Source organism: Agelaius phoeniceus, chromosome 4 (assembly GCF_051311805.1).
Source record: "Agelaius phoeniceus isolate bAgePho1 chromosome 4, bAgePho1.hap1, whole genome shotgun sequence".
NCBI lineage: Eukaryota > Metazoa > Chordata > Aves > Passeriformes > Icteridae > Agelaius > Agelaius phoeniceus.
In genome coordinates, this window is record NC_135268.1 from 46,274,862 (window position 1) to 46,294,544 (window position 19,683).

The 19,683-nt window shown below is 35.7% G+C and overlaps 1 protein-coding gene across 1 annotated transcript in view; it reads left to right on the forward strand.

Annotated features, from left to right (window-relative positions):
• DLC1 (DLC1 Rho GTPase activating protein) overlaps positions 1 to 19,683 on the forward strand; it is a 215,286-nt gene that overhangs the window by 31,747 nt on the left and 163,856 nt on the right. The window lies entirely within an intron of this gene.

Consider the following 19,683-nt stretch of genomic DNA (forward strand, 5'->3'; position numbering starts at 1 on the left):
GAATCTTTTTGAACAGGCCACCTCCTGACACTGGGAAAGATGCAGATGAGGTCAAAACCCTCAGCTTCCTGTCTCAGAGAGGAAAAGGAGAAAAAAAAATCTGATAAACATAGAGCTAAACAGAGTTGCTTTGGAAATCTCTAGAGATAAAGGGAGCAGGGGAAAACATGAAAAAAACAAACTTCTCTTGTTAAATGTAGCAAGACAATACATGTATTCAATAAATACAAAAAAGACCCTTCTGATTTATATTTTTTTCCAATTTGATTGCACTGTCAGAACTGAGCCTGAAACATAAAAAGCAGTAATGAAACATCCCCAGCAGTCAAAATCATAGCAGACACAGTCATTACCTCACTGACCAGAGCATTAAATACACTTTCAAATATTACAACTCCATGGGTGGATCAGAGAAACAGGGTTCAAAACAGAGGGGTACTCAGCACTATTACTTAGGTCAAGTTCTTCTTTAGCCTTGGGAAAATACTTGTCTTGCCTGTCATTTTCACATCTTTAAAATGGAGTTAATAATTTCCCTTGACGTGTAATGTGAGTTTAGCTGTATTAAAGATGAAAAGAAGTGTTGTAATAAGAACTTTGCAATTATCTGAGATACATACCAGGAGCCTTAACATCTTTTAGAGCTGCAGTATAACTTGTTGCACTTCCTTCTATTCTGTATTAAACCTCATGGTTTGTTCCCAGTGAGGACACATCTCCTGTTTTTACAGTGCCTGTGCTTTAAAATCAGATTAAATTTAGCAGTTCCATGTAAAATATCTTACCGGTGTGCCCTTACTTACTCGCATGTGCTTTCTGCCTCTCTGAGGTCTTCATACAGTAACTTGAGGAAACTGCATTTTCCAATGCCTTTTTCTGTCATTCTCTGCATGAGCAGCTCCTTTCAGCTCTCTATATGTCTTTCTTCTTTTCAGAAATAATATAAATACTCAGCCTTTTTTGAGGTCGTATCAATATAAAGATTCAATTTAATTCCACATTTAGAGATATTTATTTTCTTAAGCATAAACATCTGCAGAGCAACTGTGCCCTGGACATGAGAAAAATAAAGTTGTAGAATGAAAAGACTTTTCCAGTTTGCCCTGGGTGATAAACATAGCAGAAGGATGCAAATCAGATTGGTGACATCCTAATTTTGTTGCTAGCAAAACGTGGGTAACACGTGGGTTATTTCACAGGGTTATTTCATAATCTATTTCTAAAAAATAGATTTTTTTCAATAGTCATCAAGTTGCCTAAGCCTGATAATAATATTTATCATCTCATGTTTTAAACAAAGAAGAGCCAAATGGTATTTTACTCCTTTTAATAAACTGTTAATGACTTAGTGAAACAGCCACATTGTCATTTATGTCTCATATTGTCATGAGTCAGAGGAAGCAGGATTTAACTAAAACAGTGATGGAACTGCAGTTCCAATTTTACAGGAAATTCTGTAACAATTATACTTTTTCCTTTCTCCCCTCTGAAGAAGGATGTGTTTGATAGTAGTGACATTCATTTCAACATTAACTTTCTGTACAGGAAGAAATACTTTTAGGTTAAAAATGTCCTACTCTTCAAATTGAGCAATCACCAGCCCCACTCACCATCAGATGCTTTGAATACACTTGAACTCCAGAGTGTTCTCAGTGCAGCTCTTCCTTGGGGAGGCCAGCTGGTGGTGGCCTAGAAATTCACTACAGCTGGTCTCAGGGCTGGCTGTGGCCTGAGTCAGGTCCTTTCTGCAGACATGTATTTCTGCTGTGTGTTTCTGAGACTCTAGTTTCACTCTTTTGGCCTCACTAGTGAATCAGTAGCCAGAGTTTTCATGTGTTTCCTTCTTCCCCTGAGCTGATTTTGTCATGGTGTGTTAAGGCAGTAAGAGTTGGCTTATACCAAGATAAATATCAAGCCAAATAACCTGATATTAAATATATATCTATAACAGTGTAGGTTTGGTAATTCTTTAATTCCTCTGGGATAATGCAGTCATACCTCATGAGATAATGCTTGATTAAATTCAGAGGAAAAAAATACTGGAGAGTACTTAAACACTCTCAAGCTGGTTATCTCAAGTTCTCTAATAGAAACATTTTGATTGTATGAGGACATATGCTAATCTGTGCCAGCTGTTCTGCAGTTAACTATTCCAAAAGTCTTATTCTTCCTTCTCAAACATTTTTTTTTTCTCTGCAGACATATTTCATGCAAAAGCTATGCTGACCTTTAAAGATGTTTTATGTTTTTGTCACAAAATATAGTGACAGTACTTACTTCTTTTAATATTAAGAAACCTCACATCTAAAATGGTTCTTTAAAAGTGTAGCAAATGTTATTTCTAGCTTTGTGAAGGGTAAATAACTATAACAGCTCTGTGGTTATTTTATATAGGGGAATATAAGAGAAATATTAAGATAGTAATGTCAATGTTCTATTAAATAGAAAAGAAGTATTGTTTTTTAAGTTAGTAAAGCTTCAGTCAAGAATGTATCCATTTCTTTAATTCCTCACCACATTTACTGGAAATGATGGCTATTTTTTACCTTATGGATATATGTAGAAATAATTGGTATAGAAAAAGTATTGCTCTCCTGGCTTAAGCAATTTTCAAAGATCCAACCAGTAGATATACTTTTCACAAAAATGTATAGTGTTACTTTTGCACCTTTAAGTACAGAGTAGGAGACATATGTACATATATGTTTGAAAAAAAAATCTGTCCAAGAAATATCACCAAGGGTCACTATGTTGCACTGGGAGTCTTCTAATATTCATTTCTCTGAGGTGTAAATCATAGTAAGATCAGTCAGTTTTTAACCCAAAAAAGTAAGGGAATAATTCTAAAATTAAGAGGGGCATTTCAACTTATTATCAACAAAACATTATTTTATGATAAAGGAAAAGCTAAAAAAATATATAACTGCTTCCATTTAGGGTATATTTTTAAACAAATGTGTATACTCCATTCTATGGTGGCTGTATAACTTTTGGTAACACAGGCTATTGTGACTGCATCCTGTCTTCTTTTCTGCATGTGGAAGCAGACAGTGCAGACATACCCTAGGCTGTCTATTACATATCTTCAAAAGGCTATGAGTCACCTGGAAAAATCCAGCTGAAATAAAAGTATGTAAATGTCATCTTTGTCTTGCTTTAAAAAAAGCTTAATAATTACAATGGCATGTGCTTGTGCATGTTAAGATACTGAAAAACAGAATGATCAGACATTTCCATGCAAATATAATTATAAAGGCAAAATACTATCCAGACTTTGACATTTAAGGATATATGAACATAAAATTTTGCTTAAAATATTTAATATTTTAAGTGCATTTTACTTTACTGCAATCTACCTAAGCTGGAATATGCAGATGGGAAACTCTAATGTATACAGGCTGCTTCCTACCCCATGGTAATTCTTCATTATTCTTTGGTAATTCAGCTTACCAACAGTCACTGAATTAGTTCTACAAATAGCTGTTGTGTGTCTGATCATGATAATATCTCCATTGTCAGTACCTAGATTCCACAAACTTGAATTTAATTCACCAGCTCATATTCAGTGACTAGTCTCACTAATTTCAGTAGCGCTAATGGGGAGGAAATGGAAAGCAAATTATTTTTCTATTGACTTGAAGGGTTGAATACTGAAAATGCAGTTCAAACAAAGGCTGAGGATTTGTGAAAATCAGACCAGGTTAACTGCTGGACTTTTAAATCTCACTTCATAGTTAAAGCAAAAAAAAAAATCCTTCTTATCATCTTACACTTTAATATTATAAGATAATTAGGGTATCATACTCTTAAATTAAATAGTTAAGGGCCAGGAGACATAGTTCTTAATAGTACTGCTAAGCCCAGAATTACAATAGTGTCACCACTTTTACATAGCACCAGTCTCTAAATGCATTAAATTTCTATAGTGCCATAATTCTTATTTAATGCTAACACTATATAAGCCCACTAAAGATCCAAAACTATAATATTACAAATCCTTGGAAGCTGTGTATTTGGATTTCAAATAGCTAGTAAGGGCCTTTCCCATAATGCTCATAAACAGCAGAGAAAATATTTTTACATCCTTTACTTCCATCAGTTCTAAGATCCACTATAATCTGTCTCATCCTTTTTTAGTTACAGGAACTTTTTGCAGTGCTTGAAACATAAGTAATACTGCAGAAGCCTAAATATTTCATTAAATACCCTGGTCACTGATTTACTCACTGATTTTCCACTCAGTTTTTAATCAGCTGAGGTTTCAATCAGACACTAACTTAAGAACACATCTTGCATATTGGACCTGGGAAGAGTTTTCCTCCTGTGCCCACAATGCCCATGTTTATACCCAGCCCAGCACTGTCCATCTGTGGACAATGCTGACCAACCTGTCCTTCTCAGTCTCCATGTTTCCCTCAGTCCTCTAGTTGCCTTTGAAAATTGGCAGCGCTTCTCAGAACAAAATTTTTCTGCTTAAATCTTTCTGCAATTAGATAATGAAATTACTAATAAACCACAAATGACAGTAATACTCTCAATGACACAATACAGACTTTTCCTAGCACATATAACTCAAAGATACAAGGAAGCAAAGTAAAAATAGAGAAAAGATTTTCCTTCAGCATGTTGAAAACCGTGCTCTTGAAATTTTGAGATTTTAATAGTGATCTGCTTCATGAGAAGCATTTATTTTGCAGAAACTCTTTTGTATTTCAAACTGAGGAACTGAAAGGGAAGTTCATTTTGCAATTCTCCTTACATTTGGGATCTCTTCCTTCAAAAGAAGAACATTGTTGTGGAAATCACTTGAGGATAGCAAGGTTGAATTAGAAAGCCACAATTTGTGATTCACTCCCTATTAGTCTTAGAGCTTTTGCAATCAAAGTTACTCCTAGCCCAACTGGCCCTTCAGCCAGACCATGTGGATCATTAAGGATTTTCTTAGTCAGGTGGGCTCATTTCAGTAGGAGATGTTAAAGATTTTTTTTCTACTGGTCTGAAGCATGGGTGAACTACACTATGGGCCATCTAGAATTTCTGAAAATGCCTGAAAAGAATATGTATTTTTATTTATTTACTTCTCTTGAGTTGAACTGTTGATACGGCTTTCATACCATTAGACATGGCAATCACACAATGCTGAGTTTTCCAAACAGATACAACTAAATCTAGAAGAATAAACTTCCCCTGCAACATATTCAAGCTAACAGTCTTATTGGATACCTACTCAAACCAGTAATGTTCACTATTTTTAAAATATCCCTTGCTCTTTGATGTTCATATCTGAACATTTTAACACTTCATTGATCACAGAAAACGTCAGGCAACTTGTGAAGAATAACAGAAAACCCAAAATTATGTATTTGATATTCTTTTTTTATCTTCCTGTGTTGAATGTTACTTTCTATTAGGCCTCATAAAATTGAGTTTATCCCAATAACTGTTTTGGAGAAGAGTTTGGAATTGAATCCAAGCTTGTTGAACATTACTTAAAATATGTGATTTAATCCTGGCCCAGATACGTTTATCTTTTTTATTCTATCGCCTCTTTGTGATAACTCTTGAACTCAAACCTTCTATTTGACTTGGTAAAGTCACACTCGGAAATAACATTGACATCTGAATCTATTTTTCCATCTCTTATATGCCAGTATAAGAAGTGTTTGGGTGTTAGTCAAAACTAGAACTTGTAATCAACCTCACCTCCCATTCAAATTGCTCGGCTCCTAATCACCATCTGCTGCTTCCTTTGTGGACAGACACACTGACACTGATCGACTGAACCCAGTTTGAGCAGCATGGCCTTCCTGAGCTGCAGGCACTTCTGCTGCTCTATTCCTGGGAGACAGCAGCTGTGAAAGGAAGCTGTCAGTCATCAGCTCACCAAACAACAGAGAGATGTGCAGGCATGTAGAGGGGCTGTAGGCTGAGCTGGGAGGCAAGAACTCAGCTCCCAGCTGGGTCCAGAGCAGGGCACAATGCTTTTCCTTCCTCCAGGCTGTCAGAGCTGAGCACTAATGCCATTACCTGCTGCAGCCTGGATGAAAATGTCAGAGACAAGAAGAAAAAGGAAAAAGCTGTGGCCACGACCAGGTCTCAGCTGGACTCAAGCCCAGGTAGGGCATCTCTAGTTAACTTCTCCCTGGGGGTAGGGGCTCAGGTTTCAGCTCAGGCTGTCATTTACTGCAGTTGCTCCTCATTACTCCCTTGATTGACAGTGTTAACACAGCCTATGCTTTTCAGATACAGGTTAAGAGCTTAGGTATGATACACAATAATTTGTCACATCAATATTACTTACATGGTTATTTTCCTTTAATATCTTTTCCTCAACTCAATACATCCATGTGAGATATTTTCAGATTTTATAGTAAGAAAATCTGAGTTTTCCTTCTAATTCTGGTGCATACAATTTGGAGTCATATGTTTTGGTTACTGGTGACAGAGAAAGTGAAAATCATCAAACAGTCCTAGTATATGTCACATAATACTGATCATATCTGAGCTATGTTGGGAAAGAAAATAATAAGGTGATAACCCCAAGGAATGCTATTGGTGCTGAATTTTCACTTTAGTCGCCATAAATTATGGGTGCTTTTAAAAAGACTATAGCATTCTATTTGGTTTTGAAGGTATTTTTCTTATCTTCCAAATAAGATTATTTGTCATATAATGTAGTATAATTCATTTGCTGGAAGGAATGGCTCCAGGGTATGACTGGCAAGTATACCCTGTGTGTGAAGGCCATAAGCAAAAGCAGCAATATCTATCCAACAGCAATACAAACGCTAAGTGAAATAAAGAGGTAAATCACTGAGCAAAATGCTTAGCTGCATTCAGTTACCGTACTTTCTACCCAACCTGATTTCACCAGTAATTTCTGTAGATAATAATTAATTTCCATTCAGCAATGAAAAAATTCAAGACAACCCTAGTATCTGGTTGGAAGGGTCCTCAGGAGGAGTCTACTGAAGCAGGAATAGATTTGAGATCAGACCAGGTTTCTCTGAACTTTATCCAGTTGGATCTTGAAAGCCTCCATGGATGCAGCCTGTAGAACTTCTCTCCAAAGAAAGTTTGGCTGTATCAGAGTCATTCCTGGCAATCAATCATTCATCTCACCTGCTTGTTGCTACCTGCATGTCTCAGTCAGCTGCCAGCAGTTTTGACCTCATTAATGCTGTGAGGTGAAATGGCTTCAACTGACATTTATTTGCTGTCACAAGAGAAGAATGCCCTGAGAATAGTGTGCTTTTCTACTCCTAGAGATGTGCTTTTTTACATCAGAAGGCGGAGGGTTTTGCAAGTTGCTCTTCAGGAGGAGAGTCCAAGAGGGACTAAAGAATTGATGTGAGAATGGCCAGAGATGGAAGAATGCCCCTGCACTTGCATTGTAGAGGGAAAGGAATGCACCCGAATGTGGGGATGGAGGGAACTCAGTATCATTTCCAAGGAGAATAAATTTTTTAGGTTCTGCATTTCCATGCAGAACAAAAATTGATAAAAATAGGAATTGATAAGTTCAAGCTAGAGAAAGGTTGTAATTCCATGTTAGAATTAAGCTTTTAGTACTAAGGAAGGCAACACTGGAATAAGACTTTTTTGCTTGAGTCAGTTTTGGTGGTTTGTAAGCAGAGCTGAAAAACTATATATCAAGTATGATAGCCTTGTCATTGAAAGACAGATGACATGACATTTCAAGATCAATTCCAGTTGTATATTTTATGATTCTATGACTTTCTGTTGTTAGCTCATGAACAGGGTATGTGTAATGTGTAATATTTATTCTTGTGTAATATTTCAAGCAGTTAGCGTTGATGATTTCAGATTAAAATAGTCACTAGTCTTGAGAAGCTGAATTTACTGCTGAAAAAAACAGTGAATGTTAAAAATTATAATACAAAATGTATTCATTTAAACATCTATGGAAAAATTGCTGAAGTAGCAATTATGTGGTGCAACTTTGGGGATTTAGGATCCTCCTGAGGATTTAGGATAGAAATGAAAAAGGAAAATGAGTACTTAAAATGAATGACAGAAACGTATAAGCCTCACACTTTTAGGGGAGAATGAATTCAAGGATTCAAAAAGGTAGTGGCAGAAGAATGAGGCTTTCAGACTAGCTTTGTCTTTTGGTTCTGCGTTACATGGGTTCTCTCCTTTGATGTGAATGGAGAGTGAACCCTAAAGGCTCCTCAGGGCTGTAGTCTACAGGCCAGGGTGTGTGTCTGAGCAAGCTCTCAATGCTGGGCACTGTGCACAGATCAGTCCCCTTGAGTAACATCTAATAGCTAGAATAATTCCAGTGTGCATAAACATATTTCAAAGGCATACATGAAATAGCTGAATATATTATAAAGAAAAGCGGAATTCCTTGTCTGAACCACAGACTTCTCCAAAATTCCAGTCAACCGCTTACCACATGGTCACTTAGCTTTGATGAATTTCAGACAACAATATCCAGAAGACAGATGCTATTAAGGGGTCTCTGAGGTAAACAAGGGAGTTTTGGTATTTTTTAACTAAATTTGGGCCATTATCTGCTCTTCAGAATCATCTCTGCAGAGATGATGCAGTAATTGTTGTAGAATTTTAGAAAAGCTTGCGTGACTACAGCATCTTGTTTATTTATTTTAGGAAACATCTTAATTGTAAGATATGGTGTGTGACATACAAAGGGTGATTCAGCTTCCTTTGATTCTGTATTTTTCTCAAAACCTCTAATTATCATTCATTACTATTTGCTAAGAATTCAAAGTGTGAGAGCAAACTTGCTTTTCAATGATTTTTTTTTTTTGAGCTATCTGGATTCTTTCTAAATGTGGCTGAAAAGCAATAACAATTTCCTTGATCAACATTTCCACTCCCGACATGTTTGATCCCAATCCCAGTTTTGGGGGGCTTGTTTTGTTTGTGACTAACCTTTCATGTAGTTAAACTAAGTCTGATATGAACATCTAATTTTGCAATCCTTTTGTTGAAACCCTTTTATTGAGGCAAGTTCTGAACATTCAAGTTTATTGGGCATTAACCCAAACCTGAATGTCTTATTCACAAACTAAAATGTTATCCCCATTCAAGATCAAGAGTTTTGCTACCACTTCATCAGTAGCCAATTAAAGCTCTCATAAATATCAGTGTGCAGTGAATTGTGATACAAAAGTAACCTTAGTTTAAATCTCACTGTGCAGAAGTAATTTAGTAAGAAGGTGATTGTCACTGAGACAATCCAATTTTCACATGGGAAAACCCGAGCTCTTTCCCAAGAAAACAAAGCACTGAAATTTCTTCCTCTGAATATACAAGATTAGCAAGGGTTTTTCTCATGCTATCATGTTCTCTTACAAACGTCTGACATAAAAAAATATTTCTGGAATTTCTTCAGCTTCATAGGCCGGCAAAGCTAAAGAATAAATGGGTGAATTAAGAGACAGAGAACAGCAGTTTGCTGCTGCTTTTTGACAATACACCTCTCTTTCAGACCCTCAGCAAGTTACTAATGTACACACTCCATAAGTTCTTTGTTTTGGTATACTGAAGAAAAACATTTGAGAAGATGTCAAGACCCTACAATATCTGTAAAATCAGCTTAACCGCACCAGCAAAAAACAAGATTACAGTTAAGTAATCACTTTGCACTTCACAATTTAATTACAAGCTTTTTGCAAGAAAAAATAAAATTCAGTACAACTTTTTGTCCTGCCTTTTTTAGTCTTCCTTGGCCAGTACTGATATTTTGGGGTTGCACAGAAGACCCTGATAGGCACTACACCTTTCCCAGGGACTGTGTTCAGCTGTACCCCCAGTTTCTTTCTGGAACTTTCTGGAAACAAGTACTGATACAAGGAAAGCTAAGTGATAGGTTGGGCAAATAGATGAGAGAACAGGAGTTTGTTAGAACCAGGAATTTGGGGAAAATTAAAGTAACCATGTAACCATGACTTGTATCAGATAATGATTTAGATATCTACTTTTTAAAACTGAATTTGGAATACAGCTATAAACAGAACAAAATCCAAAGTTGCTAAGGACTTATTTTCTGATCACCTCTGATTTTTGAAATACTAAATTGTTATCAATATCATGTAAGGTGAAAGTATATTTTTAGTCATTGTCTACTATAAGATTTTATAGAGGATTTACTATACAGTAGCAAACATCCACTAGAGTTTGTCTGGCAATAAGAGAGTGGGTTGATTTTCAGTGCCTCATAGCAATAATTTACAGCTCTGTAATCTCATACACCCAGGGTGCTTATAACCTAAGAGTATGAAACTCTGAATATTCTGAATATTCAGAGTGCAGAATAATGTCTGGCTTATGTGAATGTTGCCTTTGCCTGATATTTGGTATCTCAGAGAATCAGCTGAGTAACCTAAAGTAGCTTAGGGGATTCAAGAGACCTCACTCACTCCTCTATGTCTGGGGTTTATTTTTCCTGTTGTTTTCTCATCCCTCTTAGTTCTAGTGACACATGTACTTTATGGATAAAGGATGTATTTTTCTCAGATTCTTGTCTTTCCCCTCAATATGCTGTATGCTTACTTAGGTGTTTGTGTCACCATCCCTGGAGATATATAAAGGATGTGAAGATGTGGCACTTAGGGACATGGTTTAGTGGTGGACTTGAAGGGGTTGGGTTTATAGTTGGACTTAATGATCTTAATAGTCTTTTCCAAGCAAAATGATTCTCTGATTCTAACTAAACCAATTGTGTCATTCAAGGTCATATGCAAGGGTAAGTAGCATTCTGAGAATCTGTTATGGTGGTTTTGTGGCAGAAAACATTCTGCCTCTGAAAGAAACAGTGCTATTTTGAAGTTCACTGTTTCTAAACAAATTCAGTTAATACAGAAAAGTTTAAATTCTCATCTACTCTATATGTTATGAAATGTCTGCACAAGGAAAACACAACTGTGCTATAACTTCTGCAAGTTTGCAACAACCTTTATCATAAATTGCTACATTTGCCACAATAAGAAATTCTTTGAACAATTCTCCTAGGTCTCTTACATGCATTTATAAAAATCTTCAGTTAGTGCATTGTTTTGGGATCAAATTAACCAGATGTAGCACCAAAATATTTAAAAATATTTCCAAACAGCTCTGCATGGAAACAACTGTCTCTCTATGCAGGAGTGCACGAAAGTTTTGCAGTACAACAAAGAACTAAACAAAACAACCACCCCAAATTATGTCTTACATTTTTTCCACCTTGACAATAGGATCATAATCTCATCCTGCCATATATAGAACACCCCCCATTTCATCACATAGACTCACCTCTTTTAGGCTCCATTCTTAATATAACTCTTAATACATTTAGGCATTTTAACCATCTAAGACAATATTTTCTGCTCCTCACCTGAAAGAAGGGAGAGCACTGAGTGCTGAGTATTATGGATTTTGATTTTTTTTTTGCTTTGATATTTTTCCCACTGAACAAAGTAGGTCCCTTCTACAGTAGAGCAGATTAACTGGTGGCACATTAAAGTAGGTCTTATGTACCTAGTTTGATACTTTTTCTTCCTTGATCTTGTGTGTCCCTTCAGACACAAGATTGCTTCAGCTCCCTGAGATTCAATATGGTGGTATATACCTTTCTCTATCTTCTAGATTTCTATACAAGAACTTATCCCCTCCTTATTTTTTTACCACCAACTGTGCAGTTCCATTTTTTATTTTTTGCCTCTTTACAGAGGTGTTCATAATCTAGTCATGCTTCAGGGTACAGGGAGGAAAAGATTCCTTGTTGAATGCACCATATCTCAGCTTTCCTTGATTCCTTTTTTCTTCTCATGGCCTCCTCTAGATATGAGATGTATTGGAAAATGTTTATGTTTGGCACAGAAACCTAGTGAATCTCTCATGTAAAATGCTAACCTGAGCAAGCTTACTAAAACCAGAAGGATAAATGCAGACTTTTCTGTTTCTACTTAGATAGCTAATTAACTTACATAAGCACTGGCCTGATTTCAATATGTTGCAGGCTATGACAAAATCTTCCTGCATTTTATAATTCAAGGTATAAAAATTCTCAATCAACTCCTAATAATGAGCCAACCAATCTCTCTGGTTAAGTAACCAGCTAAACCCATTCCTCTTGTATGAAGAATTTTTTATGAAATTTTTATAGGACAAAGAAAAGTGAATAAAGGAAATTTTCTGTAATGTGTTAACTGAACTTGAAACACTCAGTGGTGAATCTTCCCCTTCACCTCACCTCCACACACTCCCACACATGAATAATATTGGACCCTATTGTTAAGGTGTGAGTATTGTTAATAATCAAATTTTTAAGGTATGGTTAACAGGGGCATTGTGTTATGTATTTTAATAGGCTGGTTTTTTTCATTTATTGATGTCACAATCATATGAATGAAAAGATATCTTACCTAAAAAGACAGAGTTGACAGTGCAACCTGTATTCTCAAAACTCTTCATTTACTAGGGTGGCATGAAAACCATTTAGGACAAGAACTCCTATTTCTCACCTATTTAGAATGTGCAGAGATTTCTTTTAATTCTCATGTCTGTATTAGGCCTGATTCAAAGTCCATTGCAATTGTGGAAAGAGTTGGAATTGTTTTAAGAGGCTGCTCAGTACTAGTCTTGCTCTGTCTTCAGGTATTTCAGGGTAGAGTATCAGTAAAAGAGTTTACATAGATACCAAGCATTTCCTAGATTCTATGTTTTCACTGGTAAACTGGAGGACAAACTAGGCTTTGTATTTGTTCTTCTTCCTCTGCTCCCTTTGTGTTCAGTGCAGTGCAAAACTGCACTGGTTTGCTGTCCATTTGTAAACAATTCCTCACTTCCATGTTTGAAATGCACTAAATTATAAAGACATATAAAGTGTAAGTACCATTCACTTATTGGTGTATGTGTAACACATGCCAACAAAGATGTATCAAAGCTAAGTTTCATGTCACTGATGCTGATTTAATTGCTGATTAATAGAATGGTCTCTATTTTTCCTTGTTTCAGTCCTTGATTTATAGTATAATAGAAAAGAAACAAGATCACTGAAGCATTTTCTTGCTGATTTTTGCACAAAATTTCTAGATCTGAGTTACTTTTTCAATAATAAAAAAATGTACCATCAGTTATCTATCACTCACATTCACATCACATTTCTATTTAATTAGTGTTTCTCCAGTCTAATAATTAGTGTTCAGATTACTGTTAAAATATTCTTCACAGAGGAGTCTTTCCACTCACAGCAAACAGAAATAGGGTCCAATAAAGGTAAAGATATGATTTTTTGCTTACTTTGTAAGTCATAATCATTAAATTATAGTCATAAAAGATGATTTTAGAATAATTACAATGCTAATTTAGAGAATATCAAGAAAAACAAAGCTCAAAAGTAACCGAATTTGTTTATGCTGGAAAGAGCATGATTAATTACATTATGTTTACTGATACTTCTTTCCACCCAGTGAACAGAAATTACATTCATATTGTGCTCTATGTCTCTATGGAATTTGATTTCGGCAAATTTCTGTAGTCTTAATCCTGGTATGATGCAAAGTCAGGGATGCCTGCTGGGAGCTGGATGTCATCAGACTGGCTACTGTAATCAAGTGTAACTCAAAAGACAGCAGGATTTCATATATCATTTATACTTTATGAAATTACAGTGAAAGTATAAGATAATTAGTTTCTACATTGGACAGGATTTTCCATTTTGAGTTGGTTAACTTCGCATTTGTTTTTGCTTCTCTTAGTTACTGGAACTAGTGCCACCACTTATTTACATTAATATTACAGGAAAATTGGTATAATTCTAGTGTAGGAATGGCAGTCTGAGAAGTGCATGTTTTCCATTAATAGCTACCTGTGCTAATAGAGCATTAGCTAGAAAATCATCCTGATTGAGTTAGCTTAATACAGAGCTGTTCTGCTTCAACAGCCACTTCAGGAGCGACTGCCACGCCATCCCTGCTGAGTTAACACAGCTGTGCAACAATCATTCCTCAGATTGTTTTGCACCAAGGTTTTTGAGTGATTTTCCATTTCATCAATAGCAAGTTGCTAAATTTCATTATTAAAACAACATCTCTGCTAGACAGTTTACTCTGCTGACATGAAACATGGAAAACTAGAATGCTAAAAAACCCCTAAAATTAGTAAATAGTCTATGAGTTGTGTATGTGTCTAGCAAAAAAAACAGCTGTAGAAAGGAAATTGCTACAAAGGAAAGCTTTTGTTTGGATTAAATTGGCTTTGAATATGAAAGATGTCAAGTTTTTGCAATGGAAATCGGGTTAAGTTCAGGAGACAGTATCTGTGAAGAGCACATGAGTTTGAAAGACTTTAGAAAAAGTTAGACAAATTGAGATGCTGCACCTCACTTCTAGTGTGGAAATTTCCTTGTTCCTATAACTTACCAGTTGGGCATATTTGGATTTTTTGTTCTCTGTCACTTTTCAGCATATTTTATTCTTTTTCCAAGAGTGCAGCAATATCCCTGCAAGCACTCTGCTCTACAGAAGGAGACATATTTTTTGCCTAGAAGTAGAAAAGGCATTGGTTTTCTTGAGACAACATATTGTTCAGAGATTGGTTTTCTAATGTGGTTGTGTTTTTTACTTTTTTCTGAGGACACAGTAGTGAAAATCAAAATTAGGTCCTAACATAGAAATCAAGGTCCTCTGAAGACTTCACTTTTGCAAACATCACTTATTTCTGTGTTTAACAGAAGTGAAAAAGCACAGGTATACTAGTGCTGTAGAACACTTTATATTTGGAAAGACTGATCAGTGATCTAAAGTTCTTGCAAGGAAAATGAGAAGAGAAGCTTTTTGAGAAGAAAAGCTATTCTCTCAACAGCAAGTGTGACTGTGTAGATGAAGAGCTGCAGGAATATATGAGCATGTCTCCTCACCTGTGGTGTGTACACAGGTGTAGGCCTATGTTATTGGTTCCATTTTCAGTCTGCTCTATCTATTAGTTCAAATATTATTTATAATAGTAATCTTACTGTAATTTTTCTGGTTTCTAGGCTTGTATCTCATGTTAAAAAGGAAGAGAATGCTTTACCATGGGTTTTAATGTTCTCTGCCTGCAATCCCTCCATAATGAACAGGACTCTAATCACAGAATCATAGAATGGTTTGTGTTTGAAGGGATCTTTAAGATCCTCTAGTCCCAAATCCCCTGTCATGGGCAGATATATGGTACAATATAGCATAAAATTTAGAAAAAGATAAAATTCTTAGGTACTTTTCAAAGTTTGTAAACTCTACAGTTCACAATGTAGAAGGATGAAAATTACAAATTATTTGCATATCTGCTAGTAAAAAATCATCAGACTAAATTCAAAACTGCATATTTTGCATTCTTCAATTGTTTCTTCCCATGAAAACCTTTATAGGATTAAATCAGTGATATATAATAAAATTCTCTTTTTTCAAGAAGGATTTTTCTAGCAAGGAAAGACAAGAATGAGTAATTTAATGCCATCTGAAATATATAGCATTAATATAAGATTTTAACTCAGTCCAGCTGGCTGCAGATCAAGAATACCAGGCAAAACTCAGCCAGCTCTTTCCATAAATGATCTCTTTCTTTTGTGGGTACTCCAGCTTGCCTTGTCAATTGTGTAAAAATCTTTCCTCTGAAATCCAAGTTTTCCTTTTCAAAGCAATGATGAACATCTTGACTCAAGAGTGTCAGGAAGGAGGTGGTGCCCTGATGGTCCTAGTAGGGGAATGTTTGAGTGGGATATTCTCTCCCCTCCTTAACCACAGAGGACTGGGTTAAGGCACTGGGAGGGTCTGCTCAGTCTGGAAATCAGCAGATGCTTTCAAAGGGAGAACCTCCAGGGAAGGAGGGAGTGACTCAATCCCCCTGCAGGTAACATCAAAGAACACAAACTTAGTTTTTGAGTACCAATTTTTTTCTGTACAAAATTTTTGCTATGAAAATTAAAACAGGTTTTGCACTTAACAGTCTACACCCTTTTCAAAAGGTGTCCTTTGCTTCAGCTCTAGTCAGCCAAAAGAGGTATGTAGGAAAGGAGACTGCAATAGGGACTGTGTGTGTGATGTAAAACAGTGGCTAGAGGGGGAAGGCAAAAAACACTTGGAGAAATACATGGTTTAAGACAGCAAGGAAGTGAAATACATCCAGCTCCATTTTCCCATGCCTGGATAAAACAGAATAGATGTATTAAATCCAAATTTAGGGTCATACCCTTTAATTGGTTTCTTCTGTTTGAGTTGGTTAAAATAATTGTAATGTATTGCTAGTATGGGTATGAAATTCTTGAAACCATAAATAAAAAGGAGGGAGTAACTTCTTTCTAGAGATACTCTGTTTAATGCTGCCTTCATACAGGGGTTTTTCTTCATCAAGTGTTTAAAATAACAATTATAGTATGTGTAGAGAATATTATATTCAGAAATTGCCAGGTCTTCTCACATTGCAACTTGGTAGTAAAAATACACACAAGCACTTGAAGATATGGGAGTACATAGTGGGAAAATGTAGTGTTATTCTTGTCAATAATGATATGAGCTCCAAATTCACAAAAGCTAAAAAAACTGGCTAAATCTCATTTGCAGGCATGATCTCAAAAATATTTTCATTCTATCAACATTGTTTACTGATGATAGCAACAGGACTTATAGACTGTTTTCCTCCTTGTAAAAACATTTGGGGTTTTATAATTTAGGCAATAATTCAAATAATTCAAGCATCCTTCATTCTAGCAAGAGTTACAATGTTTTCTGTTCCAAACATATGGATTTATTCAAATTTAATTAGCTTCTTTATCACACCAGTGAGGATACAGATTAAAAGAAATATTGTTTTTTCCAGTTCATGACCTAAACTATTTCCTTCTTGTGTGGAGACATGTTAAAAATAAAATCTCCAGACAAATAACATATCGAGTTTGACCTACTGTTTATATTTGTTCTTCATGCCTGAATTGCCCTATGCAAATGTCTTAAGGCAGAAATTAAGGTTGTAAGGGCTTTCTTTGATCAGACATCTTCTAATGGCCAAGGTTTGACTTCATAATGGTAAAGGTAGGATTTCTGTATAATTCTATAAATGTAATTTATATTTTTGCATTCTAATTTGCAAGGTACATAGCTACCAGTGGGAAATAATGTGAAAAAACTGGAAGCAAAGTGTGTGTTTTCAAAAGAAAACAAATTCTTGCTAATACCTTGCTGGCTATTGATCGTATCATACATCAGTAATAAAATCTCAGAATATACACAAAAGGGAGATACAAAAAAGATAGGAAGGTTATAAAGCTCATGGAAATTCCTTGGAGACTATCAAGGCTAAAACTGTCTAAACATAAATTAATGTTATAGTAAGATTTGTTCTATGTGTTGTAATGAATTTCTAACTCAGGATTAGCCTTTTTTATTTTATGTGTTAATTGTTTTGTATGATGCTTAGACTTGCATATAAACAAATTGATAGTGACCCAGCAAAAGAGGTGTTTAGTAAGTTGTAAAAGCAGAAAGTACAGTAAAAATGTTAATTTTCTTATGTTGATGTGAACATCAGCCAGAAACACAAAGTTAGGACTTCTAAACAGAATACTTAAATTCCATAATGATAATAATATTGTTTTCTGAAAGCAGTGTTTTCCTGCAAGGCCAGCACGTTATGTCAAGACTGAGTATCACTTTCAGCAATAGTTTGCCACCTCTTCATTTCAGCAGATTCTTGTCCAGCACTCTCAATCTGCTGCATACAAAGCAAGTTTATACTATTTTGGCAGGATGAATCAAACAATTTCCTAGGGGAAAATTCCAGAATTTTTTTTTTTTTGTCTTTGAGTGAAATACCTCATATCTCTCTAGCCTGAGAAAAATCAAAACCAAAACCAACCACAAAACCAAAAAACTTAAAACCCCCACCCAGCCACCACCACTTCTTTTGTTGTGGTGTTGCAGTGAATTTCTGGTTTTTAAGTCCAGTGTCAATATTAGGTTGATTAGCCTTTACGGTGGTGTATTTCCAAGCAAAACCAATAGAAATAAAAACACAGTGAGGTGACTGTGTAGGAAGCCAGTTTAGTAACAGCACTGGCATCCTCTGGATGTGTAAACTGGCGACAGTCTTGCTCACCATGGAGAACATGGCCCCGTCACAAAGCAGATCATGTCTACTCTGTTAGCAGACACTCAGCTGCTCCACTGGGCTTTCTGTACACACTTGTTCTGACATTTGTAGACCTCAGGTATCAATTTAACATCAGTTAAAATGAAGATCCATGCAGTGGCAATGAATCATTTGGGACATTGCATTTTCAATTTGGAAGAAAGTGAAACTTAGCCCATTTTGGTGACTTCTGAGGTATTTTTAGGTGATATTCTTTCACCATCACTCTAAACTCAGTTCAAATTCATTGGAGGCTCCTGCAAACTCAGCAGCTTTTTTAGAAACCCTTTGCATTGTACATTGTTTAAAACTCTGCTATGGACTGACAGATTTGTATTTCTACTTTTCTAGGATTTGGTTAAGTAACCATCACATCTGTCTGGACCTAAAGATCATGTAGAATGTGGTTTATATGACTACTTCATCTGTACATATCCTTTAATTCTAGCAGGATATACCTAATTCATGTTTTGCAAGGCCTTTGAAGCAGTCTATGAAAATCCTGCTAATCCTACCAAGAGAAGTCTCTATATAGTCTGAAAAACAGTTTAGTGACTATAAAATAAAAGGCTAATTTGGACACTTAAATTGCCTACTTCTTGGGCACAATGATGCAATTGTAACATCTTTGCATCCATTTCTTGAGAAGGATTTAAAAAATATTATCTCAAGTTAATGAAACTTCATATTTTCTAAATTCAAATTATGAAAATCCATAAAGAACTAGTAGGGTTTTTCACTGTCCTGAATTCTGAGGCAGGCTAGTTATCTAACTTTTGTGTTAAGTCTCTATATAAAAGAGAAAGCGAGGAACTCCTTGAGAGCATTATTTAGTCCATCTAATTGAAGATCTTGCTTTGAGTTGCACTTTTGAGGATCTGTTCTGCCTCCTTTTTCTACAGAGTACAGGGAAATTAGCTACATAAACTAGGTGTTTGGGGCTGTGATGTGAATACCCCCCCATCCAGCTCTCTTTCCAATCAGAGGATGTCTGATGCTGTGTTCCCTATTACCCGGATGTACCTCATGTGTATCAAGAATTTCCAACTAAGAAAGAAATCTCTGCTACAAATCAACAGAACATAGTTACACTACTGAGTTCCATGAAGAAAAGAAGTTGGGGTTATTGTCAGCTGGAAAATGGCCTCTTGGAACTTGTCTCCTGTTTCCATCACAGATTAATCATCATTTGTACTTGTACAATCAAGTTAATTAATTTGGGGTGAATATTTTGAGGACTGTTTAGAATCCACAGCTGTTTTGAAAGTATGTGTATCCAGGTAATGATGCATTTATTCCAAACAATTGTGCTGTTAAAAAATTTAATTGCTATAATGGATGTATATAAAAAATTAGTATAAAATATTTTTTCAGCAGTTCATTCCATCAATACTCAGTAAGATGGTTACAAAAAGCATTATTAAAAAAAAATTCTGCTCATTATTTAGTGTGCTTTCCTGGTAAATAAAGAAAAAGAGCTTTCATAATTTAACAATTTTCATAATTGTTCTTTCCAACTAGTACCATTTCACATTTAACAGTCGTATT